Source organism: Dipodomys merriami, unplaced genomic scaffold (assembly GCF_024711535.1).
Source record: "Dipodomys merriami isolate MVZ:Mamm:240054 unplaced genomic scaffold, mDipMer1.0.p SCAF_52, whole genome shotgun sequence".
NCBI lineage: Eukaryota > Metazoa > Chordata > Mammalia > Rodentia > Heteromyidae > Dipodomys > Dipodomys merriami.
The window spans coordinates 1,010,908-1,036,688 of NW_027206091.1; positions in this window are offsets into that span (position 1 = coordinate 1,010,908).

Here is a 25,781-nt window from a genome sequence, read left to right on the forward strand (position 1 = left end):
TCTTCTAATATTACATCAGCGCAGAACACGCAGAATGGGTCCTTCTTAATCCCAACTTTCTTAAAAGCAAGTATATGAGCCTGTATGACATGTAGACATGCCTGGATGGAACTCAATGCACCCAGTAAACATCATGGGTAAGTCAGAAAGATAAGACAACTCACCAATAAGCAAAACATCAGGAAGAGATGTGGGTCCCATAAGATCTCCAAAGTCATCATCTTGATTTGCTCCAGCGTTTAAGATGAAACAAACCTTCTCTGTGGCTCATCTCTTGACTTTTGTGCATGCCTTTAATAAAAAAGGACCCGTTTTTCTCCTAGCAACCTCTGGAGAATATGAAGCCACAGAGCCACTCTGAAGTTTCCTTTACTCTTAGTTTGGTTCCTCAGATACTACAGAAAAGTTAAAGGGAAAGGGATTAAAATGAGATGAAAAAGGAGGAAGGCAAATAGGAAGAGAGAAAAGAATGTCCTGGTTTTAAAAAAAGAAATGAGGAATGAACAATGGGAGAAGAGAAAAATAACTTCAGAAATAGCTCCACTTTATGCCAAGCCTCAACTAAATTTTAGTATGCATAGTAAATAAATTATGGTTACTTCCAAAGGAGAAGTGTTCAAAGTTAACAGTTGTTTGCTTACATAGATTTGCCAAATCTGGTGAATGCAGAGAAACACCATGGCCATACAATAACAAACCCAATAATAGATTTTACTGGTTGAAGATTAATTGAAAAGAAGATATATAAATAACTAGTAGTGAGATTAACTAAAAATGGTTGGAAAAATAAGTTCTATAGTGTTGATTAATGACTTCAAGTCAATATGGAAGAAAATCTGTACAAATTATGGGAAGTTTTTATGTTTTTCAATAACATATATTAATATCTGATACAATATGAGAAATCTATCACCACAGAAATTTATTTAAATAAAACCCAGGAATTTCAGTTAGCCACAAGATTAAAATCTTGCACAAATGATTTTCCTAAGCGGCACAGGAAATCAGACTATATCAGAAAGAGGTACACATCCCTGCAGATAGAAAATGGAAAGAAGAGGGAAGAGCAAAAGATTTGGTATTGATAAGTCTATTTGATATTTTGTATTGATAATGAAAATAATTCCCAGCCAGGCATGAGTGGTTCATGCCTGTAATCCTAGTTACTCAGGAGGCTGATATCTGAAGATCCTTTATCAAAGTCAGCCTAAATAGACAAATCTTAGATACTCTTATTTTCAATTAACCATCAAAAAGCTAAAAATGATGCTGTGGGTCCAATGGTAGGGGCTAGCCTTGAGCAAAATAGCTAAGGGACAGCACTGAGTTCAAGCTCTGCCCTGGCTTGTTGGTTATAATACATGCTAAGAGTCTGACAAGACACACTCAAGTCCCGTCCAATCTGCTTAGCAATAGATAAGCTTTGATAACAAACCCCTATACTTTCTGTTACTCAGACCTCAGCTGGAAGATTGTTGTCTGAAATGAGTTGTTTGTTTGTGAAGAGAGATTTTTAAAGTTAAACAGATTAGCAAGTAGTCTAGGAAATCATATTAGAAATGACTTAAAATATTCAGTTAAGCAAGGCTTGAAAGAAACTCAGGAAACCAAGATAGCAGACTCCAGCTATATGGAAGGAAAGGGATTTAGATTCATTCTGGGTAGATCCACAAGGTGGAATAAGGACTATCAGATGGAATTGCTATGCCTTGTGTAGGGAGGATGAGCAGGAATTCAGAGTTATAATTCAGAGTTATATAATGTTTCCCCTTAAGTTAAACTGGGAGAGAATGAGGGACAAGGTGTCACTGTTCAAAAGGAAATGTACTCATTACCTGACTCATGTAACTATAACCCCTCTGTACATCACCTTTACAATAAATTATTTTTAAAAAGGTATTTTTTCTATAAAGGTAGCAACTCAAAATTATAATAGCCGATGAGCAGAATAGCTCAATAGCTATGTACATATGACCATATAAGATGATGCAAAGCAAAATGAACTCCAAGATACGGAAACAAGAGGTTTTCCTTTGTTGTAGTTGTTTTTAATGTACTATGTGATTTCTTTGTTCTTTTGTGTGTTTTTCCCCTATGGTTTATCCCCTGTTGTCACTGTATTTCATTTTGGTACCTTGGGCATTGTAAATACATTTATCTGAATTAGGGAAGGGAAGGGGAACAACAAAATAGTGAATCAAAGGACAAAGGGGGAACCAATGCAACAGTGATACCCAAAAGACAACATGTTGGAAATGATCTGTACAACTTGGTTGGGCGGTTGGTGGGGTGGGAGAAAAATGAGGGAAGGGGTAACAAGTTCAACAAGAAATGTACTCACTACCTTATATGTAACCCCTCTGCATATCACCCACAATAAAATTGAACTAAATAAATAAAGGCATTAGAAAAATAAATAAATAAAATTACAATGGCTTCTTTTGCAAAGAGCAAGTTGGCCAGGTATACAGGGCTTATAGCAAAAACAGTATATTAAAATAAATGCATTTCATGAGTTCTACTAGTATCAGTGTGGCTTTGATTGTGGGTTTTTTTTTTTCAGTCGTGGGGCTTGAACTCTGGGCCTGGGCACTGTCCCTCAGCTCTTCAGCTCAAGGCTAGCACTCTACCACTTGAGCTACAGCGCCACTTCTGGTTTTCTGGTTTTCTAATTGGAGATAAGAGTTTCACAGACTTTCCTGCCCTGGCTGGCTTTGAACCACAATCCTCAGATCTCAGCCTCCTAATTAGCTAGGATTACAGGTATGAGCCACCAGTGCCTGGCTTGATTGTGTTTTTATGTATTTGCTTAAATGTGCAAGTACAAACTACTTACCCATGTTAGGTAATAAACTTGCAGGCTCAAATTACTTTTTTACTTCAAAATGTAGTCCATACTGGCAGAATGTTGCCCGTGTAGTTTTAACTAAATATTTTTGCTTCTTATTAACTTTTCCTCCGTTACCTGATTAACCAAGGACTAAATTTAAACTGTGCAAATTTAAACACATAGACAAACCACATGAAGTTTGTTAAAATTGCAGATTGTGATTCAATGGGTCTAGCCAGAATGCATGCTTGAGAAATACCTTTTCTACAAGCACCTAGCTGATGCTGATATAGGCAATCATGTGAGTAAAAATGGCTATGTGAAAGGAAATTATCTTGGTATCTAAAAGAGATTGAGCTTTATAAGCAGAAAGGCCCAAGTGTTTAAATTCTGGCTCTATAATTTAGGACTATATGACTTTTTCTGTAATTTAGAAATATATAACTTATCCAGGTCTTATGGTTGGTCCTTATTTCTTTTCAGAGAAAGTAAGTTAATTAAGCCAACTTCTCAAGTATCATTCAAACAGATATATTTTATCTCCAGTGCCTACCACATCTGCATATCACAGATGTTCCATAAACATTTATTGAATGATTGAATTAATTAATCATATTGTTTTACCACTGTTTCCCCTCTAGCATTCCAGCAACAGATGAAACATAGGGAGCAATTATAAAAATAGGTGTTGCTTTTGTAGAATATTGTGGATTCAGAAGAATCCAGAAGCATGCATATCAGATGATCTTGGGAACAGAAATCTGACAAAGTCTGGCTCACCAATTTACAGGTTCTATTCTCTGCCAAATGTCAAAATCTGAGTTTAACAAACTGGGTTTGTCTTTTCAAAGTATGATAACTCTGAAGATCTAAATATATGTATTAGTAGATATTGGTAAATTGCTGGAAGTGAGGAAAGCAATTTTGATTAAATTGAAATCCTCTGTGTGCCAGGAATTGAAGCAGATGGTGGAGACGTGGCGTGAGGAAGTAAGAACTGATTTTTTGCCCCCTTGAGCTTCTTGTTCAAGAGCTGAGTAGTGGAGCTTGATGCCTGTGATTCACACGTGTAATCCTAGCTACTCTGGAGGCTGAGATCTGAGGGTCATCGTTCAAAGCCAGCCTGGGTAGAAAAGTCAAGATGCTTATCTTGAATTAATCAGCAAATCCACATGTGGACGTGTGGCTCAAGTGGTCAAGTGCTAACCTTGATCAAAAATAATAAGAGACAACATTCAGGCCCTGAGTTCAATCCCCAGTACTGGTGTATGTGTGCGTGCACATGTGCGCGCGCGCGCGCACACACACACACACACACACACACACACACACACACACACAGAGTTGAACAGTGACTAAGGATTTATAGTTCTGTGTAAACCCACCATGTATTTACTATCATTTCTCATGGTAACCAATATGTAGACTCTAGCTATTATTAATTATTAAGATTTAAAAGGGAACACTCAAAATATAAAACTATTTCTATGCTAAAACATTTAAAGAGATTCATTCTAAATTTAATTTAATCGCTCTACTGATAATTCTTTGAAATAAAATTTTCAAATAAATTTCAGGCTTAATGGTTTCTAACTCTTTTTTTTTATTGTGAAAATACTGTACATAGGGGTTACAATTACATGGGCAAGACAATGAGTACATTTCTTATCAAGCATTGTAGCCTCCTCCTTTGTTTCCCCTTCTCATCCCATCCTCCCCCTGCCCCTCCCATCCACCCGGCCTCCCCAACCCTACCAAAGTTGTAAAGTTCGTTTTCAACACACGACTTGTACATCTCATTGTTGCAACGGGTCCACCTGTATCCCTATTTAAACGTTTTTTCCCTTCCCCTCCACAAATTATAACAACACCAAATACAGTGAAAGCAGGGGTTATACCATGGTAGAGGGACATACAAAGCAACAAAGAAATAATCTTATAAATGTGTTAGAAACAATCGCATGAAAGAAAAAAACATTTGAATACTTATCTTAGGGTTCATTTCCCTAACATCAACTTATCTGCCCTTTTCTGCTTGTGTCAAACATATACTAGTAATTGCAAATAAGGGAAACCATGGAACCTATGTTTCTTTGGGCCTGGCTTACTTCACTTAATATAATTTTTTTCCAAGTCTTTCCATTTCCTAACAAATGGGGCAATGCCATTCTTTCTGATGGAGGCATAGACTTCCATTGTGTATATATACCACATTTTCTTGATCCATTCATCTACTGAGGGGCATCTGGGTTGGTTCCATATCTTAGCTATGGTAAATAAGGCTGCAATAAACATAGTCGTGCTGGTAGCTTTACTGTGGTCTTGTTTGTGAACATTTGGGTAAATGCCCAAAAGTGGGATTGCTGGATCATAGGGGAGATCTATGTGAAGTCTTTTGAGGAACCTCCATACTGCTTTCCAAAGTGGTTGAACAAGTTTGCACTCCCACCAACAATGCAGTAAGGTTCCCTTCTGTCCACATCCCCTCCAGCCTCTGTTGTTATTAGAGTTTTTGATTATAGCCATTCTAACTGGGGTGAGGTGGTATCTCAATGTTGTTTTGATTTGCATTTTTTTATGGCTAGAGAGGTTGAGCATTTCTTCATGTGTCTATTGGCCATCCTTCTTTCCTCTTCAGAGAAGTTTCTCTTTAAGTCTTTAGCCCACTTATTTATTGGGCAGTTGTTTCTTTGAGGATTTGTTGTTGGGGGATTTAATTTTTTGAGTTCCGGGTATATTTTAGATATGAGACCCTTGTCCATTGTATGGCTAATGAAGATCTTCTCCCAATCCGTGGGCTTTCTATTGATCTTGCTAGCTATGTCCTTTGCCATGCAGAAGCTCTGCAATTCATGCAATCCCATTTGTCCAATCTTTCTTTGATTTGTTGTGTTTCTGAGTCTCTTTCATGAAAATTTTGGCCTGCGCCAAGACCTAGGGTTTCTCCTATTCCATCCTGTAATGTTTTCAGAGTGTCTGCTTTGACTTCGAGGTCTTTGATCCATTTGGAGTTGATTCTGGTGCAGGGTGATATATAAGGATCTAGCTTTAGTTTTCTACAAGTAGTTAACCAATTTTGCCAGCACCATTTACTGAAGAGGCTGTCTTTCTTCCATTCTATTTTTTTAGCTCCCTTATCAAAGATTAGATGGCTATAGGTCTGTAGGTTCATTTCTGGGTTTTCAATTCTATTCCATTGGTCCTGAGGTCTGTTCTTGTGCCAGTACCAACCTGTTTCGATTACTATGGCTTTACAGTAGAGTTTGAAATTTGGTATTGATATTCCTCCAGCACTGTTCTTTCTGTTGAGGATCGCTTTTGCTCTTCGGGGTCTTTTATTGTTCGGTATGAATTTTTGAATTGCCTCTTCTATTTCCTTGAAGAATGAGGTTGGAATATTGATAGGTATCGCATTGAATTTGTAGATAGCCTTGGGAAGTATTGCCATTTTCACGATCTTGATCTTTCCAATCCAGGAACATGGGAGTTTTTGCCACTTTCTAAGTTCTGTTTTGATTTCCTTTTTCAAGTTTTTAAAGTTTTTAACTCTTTTTTTAACCTGCTACAGATTATACTCAGCTATACTTTCAGCCTTTAGTTTGTTAAATCAGAATTTCCATATAGAGCCTTGGCTGGCATTGAACTCTTGATTCTCCTGCTTCTGCTTCCTGAGTGTTGGAATTATAGCTATGCACCACTGCACTTGGCACCAATATTTAAATTTTTATAGTAGCTGCCACTGACATTATTGGTGTTATATTTTTAAAGTATTTTCTGTAACTTACAATGAGATTAGCAAGGCTTTGGTAGCAAAAATATTAACTTCCAATCATTAGATTGACTATATAGATTACCAATCAAGTACCATAAATTTTCCAGATAATTGGAAGCATAAATTAAAAATATTATTTTGTTTCTCATCACACATGCTTCCTTATTAGAGAGAAAACCTTAGTGTGTTAAATCAGGAGAACATTCCATGGTTGCTAGTTTTCAAACAGTTTTGGATGAAACCCACTTTCTGAAAAGACCTCTTTTTTCATAACTCTAAAAATACATACTCTGCTTTCAGTTTATTGTTATTAGTTGCATCTTTTTTAGCACTTTCAGACATTTTTTTCAGGTCATCACCCATTTCCTTAATTGTTGTTACCTGCTAGTTTTGCCTCAAATTGACCTTACACCACACTCATTGCCCAAAGCTGGAATACACATTGACAAATTGACTTTACACCACAGAATACTCATTGCCCTGGTGTCAGAAACAAATATAACTTGTTTACTATAAATGAGGAAGAACATCCAGGCTAATATAAATACTGGTAGGTATTTAAGTTAAGTAAGCCATAATACTAGCAATTCTTTATGATTATGATCATTTTAGTTAGGAAGTAAAGAAGGTTTTGTCACATGGAATAGCAATAAAGGTTCATTCTTAGTCTTCCATAAGGCAAAGTCTTGTATCCTTGTTAGTAGGCCTATACCATCTTTTTTTCCCTCAAGGTGGGTGCTTTACAACTGTGGCTTCTCCATTGTTTCTTTTTTATAGCAATTTTTATTGTGATTTAGTGATTACATAAATTTCACAAATTTCACAATATTGTGGGATAATGATACTTAGTCACAAACCCATTCTAACCTTCATGGGGCAAATTGTTTTTACCCTGATCTATAAAGTTTATGAGTGATAAGCTTTGACAATACAGTTATATCTTCTATATTGGGTGATATTGCATCTTATATGGGAAACCTTTTCAAATTTCTGAAGTATGATGATAATATGCACACCTAAAGTGGCTGAGTGATCTGATAATAGCATCACCCATTGATTCCCATTGTGAGTACTTAGCATGAGTTTAAGCATGATTACTTAGTAAGTTTTTTGGTAAATAGCTACAAGATAAATAAATTGGTAGGCAATAGCCAGGCCTGGTGTTATATACCTATAAACATTATTTATTAGTTTGAGTCTAGTCTGGGCTACATGGCAAACTCCTGTTTCAAGAAACATTAACAACAAACAGAAGTTGTAGAAAAGACAAGAGGGATAAAATCAAACAAAACAAGGGTTGATGTATATTTGTTACCTTGGAATAATAGTTACCCAGGAATATTGTCCCAAGTAATTAGTCTTTTGTTCACTAGGAAAATTAATATGAGAAATAATGGCTTTTTGCATTTATAAAGTACATTAACTGATTGAAGAAAGTAATGAAAGTTGTATAAAATCAACATCGGAAAATAAAATGCTGACTTAGGGTGCCAATGAGCTAAAATTCTTTTCTTTTGTCTTCTCTTTTGTTTACTTTCTTTTTTTGTTTTGTTTTATATACATACATTAAGTGGACAAAAGGGTTATATTATATTCTCAGATATGCACAATACATGTATGATCAAATTTACTCCTTCAATTATTCTTTCTTATCCTTCTCTCCCTCTTTTAAATAGATTTCATATTCTATGTTCATATAGAAAGACATAGTTATAGGTAATGAACTGGACTCCAGTTGCTCAGTAAATAAAAGAAAGAATTGATCATAAATTTTTAAAGTTTTTGCCTAGCAAAGGGAGCAATTACCAGAACCAAGAGACAATATACAGAATGGCAAGACAATCTGGTAATTATTTATTGGATAAAATACCCAGAGTACCTAATGAGCTTAAGAATGTTTAACATTGGGCTGGGAAGGTAGCTCAGTGGTAGAGTGCTTGCCTTGCATACATGAGGCCCTGGGTTTGATTTCTCAGCACCACATAAACAGAAAAAGCTGGAAGTGGTACTGTGGCTCAAGTGGTAGAGCGCTAGTCTTGAGCTGAAGAGCTCAGGGACAGTGCCCACACCCAGAATTCAAGCCCCACGACCAACAACAACAACAACAAAAGTTTAACATTAAAAGAACAAACAATCCAATTAACAAATGAACAAATGAAAAGAAGATTTTCAAAAGAAGTACCAGTGGTCAATAAATATACGAAGTAATGTTCAATATCTTTTGCCATAATGGGAAATGTGAGTCAAAATGATATTGAAATTCCATCTTACCCCATCAGACCTGCTGGCTGTTATTATGAGGGCAATAAACAACAAATGCTAGCTAGGATTGGGGATAGGAAGGAAACATCCTACACTATAGATGGGAATGTAAATTACTGAAACCCATTTTCAAATGGGGAACCTAATCTTGAGAGTAGGTGTAAAAACAAGATCAAAAAGGAACAACATGACAGATGAAGAGAGATATAACTGTAGGCCAATGAAGCCCTCTACCTGGTAATACTGTGTTTGAAAGTGTGAAATTTAAGAAGGAAGAGAAAATAAAGGGGAAAAGAAAAGACTTTGGTCTTTATGCCACTTGTCTATCACCAGGCAAAGTATAGCTTCTTCCTGAGTTCATATTCTTTTGCTAGTAAGTGAAGTAGATGAGCTATAATGAGAACATCCTATTGTCCTTTGTCAACTTCAGATGTTCTAAAAAGAGATATTTTCAAGAAGGTTTGCTTCAAACAGCCTAAAAACCAGAGATCCTGAGATTTTAACTGGATATAACAAATTATGATTTTCTAACTTTTATCTTCTCTTTACTAGAGAAATATGTATTAGAGAAATATCTAATAGAGATGCATCTATGGTATGCTTCCAGTTAACTGGAAATACCTAATAGAAATTAATATTAAATATTACATATTAATTATTCCAGTTGAGATTACTATATTCCAACTAATGAAATATTTAATATAATATCTATTGGAGAAATATGTATTAGAGAAATATCTAATAAAGAACTATTTTATTTTTCCACTTGGCTAAAAATCATCTTGTCCTTGCTTAGTAACTTTCTTTTTTCCTTTTTTTGGCAGTTGTGGGGCTTGAACTCTGGACCTGGGTGCTGTCCCTCAGCTCTCCAGCTCAAGGCAAGCGCTCCACCACTTGAGCCACAGCGCCACTTCTAGTTTTCTGGTGGTTACTTGGAGATGAGTCTCATAGACTTTCCTGCCCTGGAGTAAGCTTAGTAACTTTCTATGGAGAGGATTGAATAATTTGCAACAAATACTTTTGTTTTCAAAATTATATTGTGTGTGTGTGTGTGTGTGTGTGTGTGTGTGTGTGTGTGTGTGTGTGTGTGTGTGTGTGTGTGTGTGTGTGTGTGTGTGTGTGTGTGTGTGTGTGTGTGTGTGTGTGTGTGTGTGTGTGTGTGTGTGTGTGTGTGTGTGTGTGTGTACTGTTTGGACCAGAAGTCCCTGAATTTAATTTGACTCATTAAGCAATGAAGGTCACTTAGCAATGTTCAGTAAAAAAAAAAAAAAAATAGAAACTGACGTAAGATGCTAGAAGAATAGTGTCCCCAATAAGCGACCTATTATACATACAATTATAGTTGGGACAAAATATGAGGTTAGAGCTAATATTATCCTTTAAGTAATATGGTGACTTGCTTTCTTATCTTGAGCAGAGTATTAGATGATTTCATGGATTAGAATTCATAAAGAGATGGCAAGGTTTTATAGGCTTATAGGGAAAATAAAATGAAACTTCATAGTTAACCAGGAAAGAGGAATATTGTAATAAAGAAGATTACAAGGACTATAAAAAAGAGAAGAAAGAAAGCAGAACAGAAAAATGGTAGGACAGACCTGAATTAGTTTTAAGATGAGTTGGTGACTGATGACTGCCTGAGCAGAAATGATGCAGAAAGAGAGAGAAATCTATAGCACAGGCAAAAGTGAGAAGCAATACATAGTTCCTTGGGTATTTTATTATTTTATTTTGCCTGTGTTGAGCACTGAACTCAGGACCTCAAACTGTTGCTTGGTATTTTCACTGAAGGCTGGTAATTGAGCCATACCTCTACTTTTGGTTTTGGCTGGGTAATTAGAGATGAAAGTCTCATGTATTTGTCTGATTTGGCTATCTTCAAATCATGATCCTCATGGCTCCGTCTCCCAAGTAGTGAGGATTACAGGTGTAAACCACTGATGCCTGGCTTAACTAAATAAATTAATGACACCTTAAGGTTTCTATAGTCCCAAACACTCATGCCTTTATAATGCAGACCACAAATTTAGGATGACAGACTTTTTGTATGGTGTACGAGTACAATGAAATGCATTATTATAAAGAGTGCCTTTTAAGGAAAATCTTCAGAGAGTTGCTGGGAGGTTTGCTTAAGTAGAAGTAAATCTACCTATAATTGTGAGGCACTGAGTTAAAATTGCAGTACAGTACAAAAAAAGAAAGAAAGATAAAGTTAGGCACTGTTGAGGCCAGAATAATAGAATAATTGATAGCAATTCATACTATTTTATCTTTGCCAATGTTACTTTAATAGAAAACTAATCTTTAATCCTAGGAAGAAACACCTGTTTTTAATTCTTGGCTATTTTTGTCAACTTGTTTTCAGAAACTGGCAGGCCTTTTCTACTTATACTACTTGGTTGTATTAGGGAAATGAATAAAAAAGCAATCAGTACTATGAAGGCTTCCTTATTTCCCTAGCCTTCAGTACCCTTTTTTGCAATCGTAGCTGCCTCTCCTATCCCTATTGCTTTCAGGATAGACTTAAGCTGATAATGTTATCTGGGTATTGACAAGATCCTAGATCTTGGCATCTCCAACAAAGAATACACACACACACACACACACACACACACACACACACACACACACACACACACACACACACACACACACACACACACACACACACACACACACACACACACACACACACACACACACACACACACACACACACACACACACACACACACACACACACACACACAGGTTACAAAGCAACTTGAGGTGGGGAAGGAGACAGAGAGTAGCTAAGTAGCTCAAGAGTAAACACATGGTTAAAAATTCAGTTTTCAAGCGTTCAGGGGATACAGAAGGAATTCATAGTAATGATGATAGGCTGATCTTAGGGAAATGAGGGATTATCTCTTGGCAGATTTGTGGAAGGAAGGATCTGTGCATGTAAAATCCGTGGTTGCCATCTCATGGTTTTAAATATGTGTATGAGATGCAACCCATAACCATAAAGCCTTAAGTAGGATTTAAGTTGTACAAATGTCAGGCTGAGGACAGATAAGTTCCTATTGCACAGATGCCTCAGTTTGGTTAGAACTAGCCAGTTTTTTTAATCTTAAGAGAGAAATCCTAACCACAGTTGATCACGAATTATCCAAAAAGAAGTGTGGTCATGGGGAGTCTTTGGGAGAAATTGGACTTATGGATATCTTCCAGCCATGAGGAGGGGGGAAGTTGGTTTCAGCATTCTTTTCCTATAACTAACCTACCTCTATACTATGCAGACAGAGATCAATAATTAAACCCATATCAAAGAAAAAAGTGTCTAAAGCAATAATAAAATTATTTTCCTCTGGCAGATAATGGAGATTGGTTTTTGACCTGTGTTCTGCCCCATAGGGAGGTAATTCTATTATTTTAAAGAATGAGGCTATTTGCCTTAATTCAGAAGATTATTTTAAAGGAGGGAACAGTGGGCACTTGCAATACCTTCTTAGGCTTTTAAATACAATTAGGAGATTCCCAAGTAAGAAATGTGGACTGGGATATTTTCTAAATATAAGTTGATGACATTGTGTTGAGTATCAATAGCTGTACAGAAACAGATTAAATATTCATAGTGTGAAACCTAAGAATTTTTCTCTAACTATGTATATTTCCTAGCCTATTGAGATTGTCATGACTTACCCTCACTTTGTCAGTCTTATATTGAAAGACTAACTTGTGCTGTCATGATTGTCATATAGTTGATACCTGTAAGTCCTAAATAAGACAAGTAGAGGAAGTCTTAGTAACTTTCATGCACACCTCTATTTTTCTCCTCCTACCTTTAACCATTGTAGAATACTCACATTTCCAGTCTTCTAACAGTTTAAGAGTCTTAGAATCATTTTGGACATCTCAGGGCTTGATTCATGAGATAAATGACCTTTTTCATAACAAAAGGATTGTTTGGTAGCTTGAGAGCTCTAATATACTTAAGTTTGATGGAAAGAAGTATTCTGCTTGAGGTGAAAAGATAAGAGTTTACAGTGAATTGTGTGTGCTCAAATATCCGTTTTAAACCAAGCAAGGATTTTATATTTCAATGAAGAATAAACAACGTAAGACCTTGGGTAACTAAACATCCCACCACATGCATGAAAAGTGTCTTACATTAGAGTGCATTTAACAGAGAAGCTGATTTGGTTGGCATCAATACTCCATGAGAGGAAAGACATCAACTTTCATAATTATGAATGACCTGAATTTATGAGCTAGAAGTTTCTTTTCAAAAAACTGAAACAATTCTCAATTATCCTTGCCGCATTTCTTTACCCCCAAGGATTTCATTTCCTCCATGGTCCATCACTATAAAAGTTTTTCCCCTTACCATTCAAGATCTTTGTCCTAGTAACTGATTTGTAATGTTTGAATTTGTAATGTTTACTTTTCTTGTTTCACTTTGATTTTCAGAAAATTGCGACAATTTAATTGCTAATGTTATTTCATGAACCCTAACCTCTGAATGCTGCTTACTGGTCTAATAAATCCAATACAAGTTCAATCCCATCTTTCCTCTGAAACTCTGACCATTAAAGATCACTTCAGTTACCTACTGAACTCAAAGTGATAGTTTTAGTATTTCTTTAATATTGTCTCATTTTCTATGTTCATGTTTCTCCACAGCCTAGATCCTGAGCTCCTTAAGGGAAGATTCACTGTCATAGTTTTATACACATGGTTCTATACAATTGAAGCCGTTAGGCAACTCAAAAATGAGCAATTCTTGTCTGTCTCTACCTTTCTATTAGTCTGCTATCCTGAGCTGGAAGGTTGTGAGTTTCTTGAGGACAGGGCCTATGGCTTTCTCTGCCTTCAGTCTCTAGCACCGACATTTTCTCAGCTGTGGTAGGCATCCAGTGCTGTCTGCTGCACTGAAGGGAAGCATCTCTAGTCACTCTATGTGGCATGCCTATTTTAAAAGTGTTCAGCAAAAAGAGACATGACTTGTGGTTCCTTGGTAATTAAGTGTCTCAGTTTACCTTGGTCTTAAGTTATCCTATCTAAGACTGGCATTGAGACAGCTTCTGTCTTGACTTGTGGCTTTTAATGATGATTTGACAAACTACCATCTCTCATGAAAGTGTTATTATTCAGGTATCAAGCCTGTTCCCAGTTTTATTTAAATATCTTAAATATTTTTCTTTTTGTCTCTGTGCATGCATACGAGTTTGTGTGTGTGCTGTGAATAGTACTTGAACTGACGACCTTGTGTTTTCACTAGGCTTTAAAAATTTGTTTTTTGTTCATTGCTGGTGTTCTACCACTTGAGCCATGCTTCCAGTCTGGCTTTTTGCTTACTAGAGATTAAGACTCTCATGTACTTTTCTGCCCAGTCATGTTTCAAACTTTGACCTATCAGGTCTCAGCTTTCTGTGAAGCTGGCATTATAGACATGAGATGCTGCAATATTTTGCTTATTTAAAAATAATTCATCAGGGCTGGGGAGGTGGTTCAGTGGTAAAGTGCTTGCCTTGCATGCCTGAGGCCCTGGGTTCGATTCCTCAGCACCACATAAGCAAAAAGAAAAAAGCTAGAAGTGGTGTTGTGGCTCAAGTAGTAGAGCGCTAGTTTTGAGCTGAAGAGCTGAGGGACAGCGCCCAGGCCCAGAGTTCAGGCCCCACGACCGGACCCAAAAAAAAAAAAATAATCATAGGATATTTTAAATTACATGGATGAATATGTTCACCAAGAGCTTTAAACATGGTTCCTAATACTAAACGTTTAAATGGAGATGTGTTGTATAAACAATTGCCAAATTTCTCATTCTAAATCTCATATAAATTTTATATAATGAATGATAAGATTGGGACTAAGCAGTGAAGTCACTGCCTTTTGACCAATCAGACTAAATAAATTTTCTCATATCGAATGACTAATTCACAGTCTATCAGTCACTGAAGTGGCAATTCCCACTTCTGCCATCTAAAGCCTTTTATGGCATGCGATATGGTTAGCAGCCCACGAACAAACTTTAGAACAGAATTAAAACACGTACAATACCATTTTCACTCCCCCTACCATGGCCAGAAACATGCCAGCCATATGTGTAAGGCCACCAAGAGAAGATCAACCCTGGAATTTTTAGTAGTAGGCATTCATTTCCATTTAAAATATAATGTAGATAGAAGTGTAGATATAGGAGATAAAATATACTCATATGAAAATGTCCTCTGAGGACTATGGACTGAAGAAGCCAGAAAATGCACAACTTTTTTCTCCTGCCTTGGTAGAAACCTGCTGTCCGTGTAACTTAATGCACTGAATTGCCTCCTACCCTGTGTCACAACCCTGAGAAATCTGTAGGGCATGGTATACAGCCTGGATTTTGTATTCAAGTAAATATGCTCTGTGTGTTTCCCCAAAGACCAATATTTATATTTTGAGCTCACCAAGTTAAATTTACTTTCCCACATTATGGCTGCATGATAAATGGCTTTATATTGCCTATTATAGCCTGTTAAACCATAAATCCCCAGGCAGGAGCAGGAAGAAAAAAAATAACCCAAATGAATCAAGCCAGGAAAGGACAAACCATTACTGTTACGATGGTTATACTGCACCACATCTGTGAATAGTAATATGGAAAGACCCTTGGAAATCTATTTACTCTATTTTCCTTTCATTTCAATTTCTATTAACAACAAAAAAGGAACATTAACCTAAGAAGCATCAGACTGATGAGGTACGTCAATTTTCATATTTTATTACCTACATAATATAGTATTCCTTGAACTGCTTTTATTTATATTCTTGTTAGATATAAATGAATTAATGAATAAACATGAGTTTGAAGGTTTTTCTATATTTTCCTTGGAATGCCCTTTCTACTTACTAAAAAAAATTTTTTTATTGTGAAAATACCGTACAGAGGGGTTACAATTACATGGGCAAGGTAATGAGCATATTTCTGTCTACTTACTAAAATTTTAACCTATTCCTCATTAACAATTGAACATATTATACAGTCTTGTTCAATTAAAAATTATTCTTTATATATATAGTCCATTATTAGAATATATTATTATAATACATATTATATATTCTCTTATATATAATATATAATTATATGTATATTATATATATGGAATATAGAATTTTTAGAAGGTAGGATAATATAATCATGACCATGTAATTTATCACTCAAACTGGATTTTGTGAGAGTAAAAGCAGTGATATTAATAAGTATTCTGAGATAATAGGAGAAAGCCAATTCCCTTCTGTCAGGCCAGATGCAGGGGTTTCTAGGAAATATGAACAGTAATTCTGCTTAAAGGACTTTGAGCCATTAGTGAGCATTGATTGGGGGGTTACTATTGTTTTGTCTGTTTTCTGACACTTTGGAATAAAATAGACTTTATTGGGATCTTGGGAATAAATGTATTATTAATAATTCTACTGGGGTTAAATATGCAAATAGGTGAGAATAAACATTTTTGGAAAATTATTTGATGATTCAAGCTCTATTTCTTTAGGTGAGAATATAATTAGGTAATTTTTTTTCTCTTGTGGCAGTTTCTCTGAAATGATTGGCATTCAGGAAATAATTGTTTAAAGCCAAGTCTCATGGTTGTGTACCTGTCTGTCTCCATCACTAGATTATTTACTAGTTTGAGGTAGGAATGCATCTGATTTATATTTATATTTCAGAACACTTTATATGTACATAGTCAAATACTGTATGCTATGAAGGTGTGTGAAATCTTGAAATAGTTCTGCAAGCTTATTTAATTTTTTAAACCTTATTGAAAAGGTGATATACAGACGGATTTCAGTTATGTAAGTAAGATAATGAAAATGTTTCTTCGCTTAAGGTGTTTTTGCCTATGGAATTCTTGAACGCTAGAAAGAACTCTACTTATGAAGAAGTTACTCGTTTGTGTGTGTGTGTGTGTGTGTGTGTGTGTGTTTGCACATTTGTTTGTTTGTGTGTGCACACACATGCCAATACTAGGACTTCAACTCAGAACCTCACACTCTCCCTTAGCTTATTTTCTTTGCTCAAAGCTGGTGCTCTGCCACTTTAACTGTACCTCCAACTCCAGATGTTAAGTTTCCCAGACTTTTTTGCTTGGGCTGGCTTTGAACTGGGATTCTCAAATCCCAGCCTCTAGAGTAGCTAGGCTAATAATAGGTGGGAACTTGTCAAACTTATACAATTTCTGTGTTTGTTTTAATTTAGATAAACCATCACAATTTGAATTACCTCATATTTTCCCCAAGGTACCATAGTTAACCTTCTCAGCATTCACACATCCAAATTTTGAGAGCCCCTTGACTGAAAAAAGGTGACTAAGAGGAAAGCCTGGATTTCCAAAAGATTTCAGTCATTTAGAATACTTTGCAGTAATTTATTTCTATCTGATAGCTTGTGGCTACTATAACTTCTCCATCTCCAACTCTTTCTTCAGAATGTAGACACAGGCGAGTATCTTACTTCATATGTGAAACCAACTAACCAGTTAGTCAACTAAGAAAATCACTTTGAATGCTTTCTCAATGATGGTGTTAAGACATTGATTCCTTCCTGATCAGTGTAAAAAAGTCACCAATAAAGTCTGAGTGATCAAATCTAATAATCAATTTTGGCAGGTCACAGTATTTTAAAGCATTATTCTTCCCACAAAATTCCTTCTTCACAACCCTAGGGGATCTTTTCTAGAACACATGAGTCATCCTAGAAGAAAACAGAAAGCAAAAGCCTGTAAAAATACTTCACCATTAGATTCAAAAGCCACTCTTCAAAGTATACAAACCAATTGCATGACTGTAAAGAAAAGAGAAAGTAGAAGGTTATATAAGCCAGAAACAGTACATAGCTCCCACAGATAAGATAGGGAAGCATAGAAGGTATGTTAAGAAAGAAGATGTGTCAATCAAAAATTAGTGTTTTCTCTATACCAAGTACTGTTTGTGGCAGACATAGGAACTATGGGATCCTGACAATATACAGATACATTCCTTTGATATCAAAGGGGACCATCAGTCCCATAGCAGTCGATATATAGTTTTTTGTTGATGTCAAGGAAACCATGTGTCTGTCTGTGTCCTGAGACATCACTTCTGACTTAATCTACCACATATCAACAGACAGTTTTCTAATGATTAGGATGCTTATCAATACCTGTATGTGAGAGCCTCATGCATACCTGGAGGAGGAAGTAGTAGTCTGTGAAGAATTCCCCATTTGAGGTAGAGATTCCCTTAGGACTATGTTGGAACTCATGTCCAGTTTTACTTTCTCAGACTGGTTAGCTACTTTTAGATATACTTTTATTAGACATTAATCCTCCCTAACTTATCTCTCTCTCTCTCATTAATCTTAATGAAGCCAATGATTACCTATCTCTAATGGAGGATTCCTTCTAAAGCATTGGCTGTTTTTGTTTCCTTTCACTTTCCATATAATTGTTCTTAGAGCCTCAATCTATGGTTTTCTGTGGCTTGCTTGTCTCCTCAAAAGCCCTTCTATCATGTCTTCCTTTCTTGCCAATAGGAAACTATTTCTCCAAAGTGTTGGATTGAAGTTCTCACTCTGTCATTCCAATCTCTCTCCTCCTTAATATTTGAATTTCTGTAATGATAATTAATTGATTCAAAGATGAATTTGATCAGTGTAAAGCCCAGATTAAAAGAACCAAACAAGTACTTAGAGAAGCAAACAGGAATCCTATACTGGCCAAGCTTACACTTTAGAAACAGATCTCAAATGTATCAATCACAAGGGGAAGTTTGACTAGGTTGAGTCTTCGAGATAGATTAGAAAATTGGAGTACTTAATCGGGTAATTTAGTAGAAATAAATCCGAACAACAAACGAGAACAAGCCTTTATTTTCTTTAAAAAAAATAAACAACAACAACTAAAGGCATGCAGGCTTCCAGTTCACATTGATAAAATTGATGACAAAATTGCTCAGTTCTCTATGTCACACTTCCTGGTAAACAGTGAAAATTTCCCAGGTATCTGAAAAAGTTCATGAAGTAGCTGAAGCATATACATCATGTTCCTGTCTTAATACAAAGAACATTTGTGCAAATGCCTCATGTGTGGCATCCTGAAGAGATAAGCTTTCATTTGCATAATGGCCTCTGTCAGCAGTTGCCCTCTAGAGTAGCACTTTAAGAGTGAAGAGATAAAAATCACCCTTTCTTTCAGCAGCTAAAAATCTAAGTTAAAATGGCCCTAGAGATTTTCTGGGCACAGTATACAGCAGAAATGTTATTTGAAGGTAGTTTTATATTTTTTTTCAGGGAAATATTCCTAATTTCTCTCAGATCAGAACAAAATATTGGTTCCCATCTTAATGAGAGGTTCAAAAACTTCTTCCGGAAAATTATTATGCTAAGCCAGAGAGTAAATACAGTAAGCCATTCTTGCCATCCTTATTCATAGACTTATATATGGTTTTCACCAAAGCTGATAAAAATAAGCAAAACAAAATAGGATTAGTGACAAGATGATCAAGTAGAAGTTCCTTTGTCAGAGTCTGTGAATGAGAAGTGTCAAGGTAACAAAAGGGAGACTATATTTAGAGAGCAAAAGAAGAAAGAGCTGGGATAACCATGAAAGAGGGCGGGACAGCTGAAAGCATCCAAAACAGAAAGGAAACTGAGTAAATTGGGAAAGAGTTTGCAGCTCCCATCCCAACTCCCCCATGGGGAGAAGAACCCAAAGGCTCCACCACAGGTAAGACAATTAGGCTTTTTGTAATAGACGAACACATCTAATTTCCACAATTGTTGCAAGATCAAATCCTCAGTTTAGGAATTTTGTGGGGCACTGACTTCCCCAGCGTCAGACAAGACAATCTCAGAAAGCTAGCACCACACTAGGAGAGAACTCCTGCTCAAGCCTGAAGTGTCAGGGGTCTTGAAAACATGGAACAGTAGCAGCTTAGGGTGTCTTAAGACCTACAACCATCCTGAGAGGAAGATGGACACTTGGGAAAGAGAGGCTTTGTCATTAGTTAGGAGAAGCCCAGGCAATGGCCCCTTCTACCAGGTGAGAGCAGTTTCCTTGTCTGAGGCCCCATTTCATAAAGCAAAGAGCTCAGGTTATAGGAGATGACCAAATGCCCAGATTACAAATGCCACATACAGGTTGTGTGAGTTTACAGCCAGAGAGGTCGGTCTTGTGAAGACTGAGCCACCCATAGAAACAAACAGAGGAACAATTACAGCTCTGAGATACCAACTCATGTTCAGTAGGTGAGAAATGATGGTGAGGGGGAGAGATGATAGAGAAGAGAATAGGTTTGACTATGACAACCTAAGAGATTCCAGCTGGAGCTCAAACATTAGGAAAATGCTCAGCAGTTGCATCCAGTATGTTCATTGCCTAAAGGCCACTTCAGAAACAAAGTACCACCATCCAAGGTGTGGAGAATGACAGGAGCTGCCAGTGAACTGAGAAATTAAAGCAGCTTTAGGGGTTTTAAATCTTATGGTTCTTAGTCCCAACCTCCCGTGTAAGAGTCAGGCCCAGGGATGGGGATTCAGCTCAGTGGAAGGACAGGCACTTGCCTGAAAAGGTCCTGAGTTTTGTCCTCCCTTTCTGGGGAAAAAAAAAAAAAGACTAAAAAACTAGAACCAAGCACCAGTGGCTCACTTCTGTAATCATACCTACTCAGAAGGCTGAGATTTGAGGATCGTGGGTCAAAGACATCCCTGGCAGAAAAGTCTGTGAGACTCTTTTTTTTTTAAATTAGTAAGTTTTTTTTATTGTGAAAATACCGTACAGAGGGGTTACAATTACATGGGCAAGGTAATGAGTACATTTCTTATCAAGCATTGTTGCCTCTTCCTTTGTTTTTCCTTCCCATCCCTGCACTCCCATCACCCCCCTCCCCCCCAAAGTTGTAAAGTTCGTTTTTCAACGTAACATCTTGTACATCTCATTGTTGCCATGGTTCCACCTGTATCCCTATTTAAACAATTTGAGACTCTTATCTCCACTTAACCACCAGAAAACCTGGAGCGGAGCTGTGGCTCAAGTGGTAGAGTGCTCTCCTTGAGCTGAAGAGCTGAGGGACAGTGCCCAGGTCCAGAGATCAAGCCCCACAACCAACCAAAAATAAAAAAGTCTGGTATTGTCTGGTAATGTCTTCAGCCTGCAAGAACTATCTGTTGACAGTGTTGGATTGCAGCCCAGTAAGACTGAGAGCTCTGAGCACAGAACCTAGGGCTTATATGATATCCTCCCAACAACGTCTTGTATTCTAAAGCATAGTGACCTGCAGGGGAACTTTTAAACGAATTTAGGCCAGCAGTTAGAGCATCTGAGTCACTCAGTTCTCTGCCATTGGACCTATTCAGGATGCTATGTTTATATTCCCTCTTATCAGACACAGTTTAGGGGAACCCCTAAGCATTGCACATGTGTTGCTTCAAGGGCAACTGGAGAAGAGGCTGTGCAATAAGTGGAAATTTGCTTGAGCAACCCAATAGACTAAAATAGCCAGAAATGGCTTCTGGTTCATAAAGAAGGGAGGTTTCTAGGTTGGAAACAGCACTGAAGTGGGTAACCCAATCACAACCCATAGAAAACACCAACCTATACACAAGAACATACAAATGTCTCCATCTAGTTCTTTGTCTGCACGATACTGGAGTCCTGTCTGGTGCCCTGAGCACATAGGAAAAAGTTGAGCTACTGAGCTAGCTCCTAGTTGAGGGGTGGCAAAACTACTTGCAACCTCTAACTATATTCAGTCCTGACTGATATTGAGAACATTTCAACTAGAAGACTGCACAGAATTAATTGTCCCAAGCAATATATAGACTCAGATGAGGTAATCTCAATATAGAAACACAAAATTATTGAAAAATAAGTCATCAAAGACACTTCCAAAGTCAACATCCCCATAGTAATTAACAATAAACATAGTAAAGAGGAAGAAAGCCCTGATAAAGAACTCATAATTTTTGTATTTCCATACTGAGATTAAAAAAAGAAGGATGGCATGTATTAAAAAGGCTAAATTTGGGGAACATAAATGGTAAAAGCAATTCTACATAAAAAATAAAGCACCACAGGAGATATCATAATATCAGACTTTAAAGTATAGTATATTGTAATAAAAACAGCTTGATACTGGTATACAAACAGACCATAAGATCAATGGAATAGGGTAGAAGATTCAGGAATAAAATCACACACCTGTAGACAACTAATTTGTTGAAAAATGATGCAAAAACACACACTGGAGATAAGATAGCATCTACAATAAATGGTACTAGGAAAAGTGAGCATCCACCCACAAGAGACTATTGCACCCAATACAAAAATCAACTTCAACTGAGTCAAAGAGTTCAATGTAAGACGTGAAAATAAATTAAAATTGGATCAAAAGTTTTACAGGAAGAAATACAAATGGCTAATAGACACTTGAGGAAATGTTTAACATCATTAGCCATAATTAAAGTGCAAAATCAACACTACACTAAGACTCCATCTCACTCCAGTCAGAATGAGAGCCATCAAGAAAACAAACACAAATATTGATGAGACTAAGAAGTAAAAGTAATTCTTATATTTGCTTTTTAGGAATGTAAACTAGTGAAAACAATCTGGGAAAAAGTATAGGAAAGTTCCTCAAAAGCTAAAATTAAGTCTTGTTATATCCTTACCATAACAATATTTTGTACATAAGTCTAAAGGAGAGAAAAATCAATATGCAAAAAATACCTGCACATCCATGTTTATTGCAGCATTGTTCACAAAAACTAAACCTTTGAATCAGCTGAAGTGTCCAACAACAAATTAGGATAAAAAAGATAATATTGCACGACCATAAAGAAAAAATGATATAATTTAATTTTCAGAAATTTATTGATGTGACACTAGCCAAACTGAACAAAAATTCGATGTTTTTAGTCATATTTAGAAGCTCAATCTAAACCAAATATAAGCTCATAGACATATACATGTATATGTATCCACATACATGATTTTTATGGTTAAACAAAGAACATGAATCAAACTAAGGGACTACTTAGGAAAAAAAGAAAAGAAGTAAGGAAAAAGAGATAGATGGTGAATAATTTTGTAACATGTTGTAAATATACATAAAAACACCATTAAAAACTCCATGAAGTTATTGATCAATAGGAAGAAGAGTGCATAAAAAGAGAAATACACTCTATCAGAGGTGTTGTAAAAGGGGCTTGGGCTAACAAAGAAGATGAAAGAGGATGAATCCTGTCATAATAGACATTTTCAACTATCAAAATAGAGTAAGAAGACCTGTTGAAATTATTTGGGGAAAGGGAGTAAGAAGAGTAGGGAGAATCATAAACAAGTGAGACTGATTGATGTATATAATCATGGGTGGAAATATAACAATAGCATACCTTCTGTATAATCATTATAAAAATAGCAAAATGATGGTATTTACTACATACCTTTCAATAATAATTGTAAATACCTGTGGTTGCAATTCTCTAATAAAAGGATACAGATTGGTAGGCTTGATTTTAAAATAAGACCCAATCATTAATTTCCTACAGGGCATGCATGTCAGTAACAATAAGAAAATAGTAAAAAGATAAACAGTAAAAAAAAAAAAATAAAGATTTTCCTAACAAAGGGAGTCTGAAACCACTCAGGTGTTCCTATCTGAAAAAATAATCTTCAAAGCAAAATTAATCAAAAGACATAAAGAAGGTCACATCACACCAATAAAGGAAACATTTCTCTCAAGAAGCGATAATGATTGTGAGCAATTTATTCATCAAATATTGGTACATTAATTTCATAAAATAAACCCAATTGCACATGAAAGCACAAGGAAATCCTAACAAAATTAGAGGATCTGTCTTTCTTATGCCACTCTCAGAAATGGGTTCTCTAGAATTACCTCCCTGCAAAATACATTGACAAAGAATTTCAGAATCCGGACTGGTAGAGTATCTCTCAAGCATTAGCATACTTACTAAGCAAGTATAAGGTCTTGAAATTAAATCCCTAGGAAAATTAAATATCTGAGATCAAATTCTAATACCACATACGAACAAACACAGATGCAGACTGCTTCCTGAGCTCCCAATCTATACATTCAACTATCCAAGTCAGAACCTCTTTCTCTCTTTGTACAACTCTGTTGGGAGTCGTCCACATGGGGATGAACAGGAGCTCAGAGTAGGACCTCAGGGAGAGAACACTTAGCCTCCTCTAGTTGAAACCAGGCAGGAGCAATGGCAGTCACACCTGATAAAGTAATTTCAAAAGCTGTCATAAGAAATACATATGAATACTTCGTATAAATAAAGGGAACAATCAAGCAAGAGGAAATAACAATTTTTGACCTCTTTGTGCTAAATTTATGTGCACATTACATTATTAACAAAACACTACTCAACTTAAAAGCAAAAACAGATCTCAATACTATGATATTGGAATTCTTCAATATTTCACTCTTAGACCTAGAATAAACAAGTGAACAGAGAAACTTCAGAATTAATTAAAATTATAGACCTAAAGACTTCACAGACCTCTACTGTGTATTTCATCCAACAATTTCTTCTCAGATGCCCATGAAATTTTATTCAATATATATTTATTCAATATATATTTTAGGCATAAAGTATGTCATAATAAATGTAAAAATTGAAATACCTCCCTTATATTCTATCAGATACTAATGAACTAAAAGACCGAACAGAGAAAGAAGCTAAAGAACATATTCAAACACTTGGATACTTAAAATACACTGCTGAATGATGAGTGGATCTTTGAATAAAGAGGGAAAAGTCAAAATTCTAAACTTGAAAGAAAATAAACACAACTAACTAGAGCCTTAGGTATACAACAAAGGCAGTGTAAATAAAAAAAATTATAGATGTGGTCATCTACTTTATGAAAAAATTAGAAAGATCTTAAATAAATAGCCTAATAATGCAATTCCTGTTCTTGGACTTAGCCAAACTCAAAATAAGTAGATAGGAGGAAATAAAATTTAAGGCAGAAATCAATTAAATAGAAACTAAAAACTACACAAATAATTAAGGAAAAATAGTTCTTTGGAAGGATAAATAAAACTGATAAGCCCTTAATGACAGAATGGAATAAATAATAAGAATAAAGACCCAAATAAGTAAAATTACAGATAATAATGTGGATATCATAACAAATATCAACAAAATCCAGAATATCATAAGTAAATATATTTAAAAAAAAGTCCACATTCAAATGTACTGGTAGACACAGGAACATATTTTAAAAAATAGATTTATTTCTAGATGTACTTAATCTACTAAAATTGCACTAAAATGCAATTTTATATTTAAGCATATTATATTTTATAAATATATTTATATATAATACATACAAAATGTAATATGTAATATCAATTGATATGCTATCAATGAGATTAAAGCAGTAATATTCTCCAAAAAAAAAGCCAAGAGCTGAATGAATTCACTGCCAACTTGTACACCAATACTCCTCAAACATATCCAGTTTAAATAAGGAAGGAACAGTATTAAATTCATTTTGGGAGGCAAGTATTACATATATTCCAAAACTGGATTAAATGAATTCAGGAAAAAAGAATGGAAGATCATTTTCTTAATGAACATAGACACAAATATTTCAATAAAATAATTGCAAACCAAATTCAGCCCCACCCAAAAGATCATACACAGTTTAACATACATATAAGATGATGCTTACTGAAATAAATTCCAAGATATGGAAACAAGAGGTTTTCCTTGTTGTTGTTTTTAATGTACTGTATGAAGTTATTTCTTTTTCTTTCTTTTTTTCTCCTTTGGTTTATCTTCTGTTGTCACTGTATTTGATTTTGGTAGCTTGTGTCTTGTATATACATTTATCTGATTTGGGAAAGGGAAGGAGAACATGAAAAGGACAAATGGCA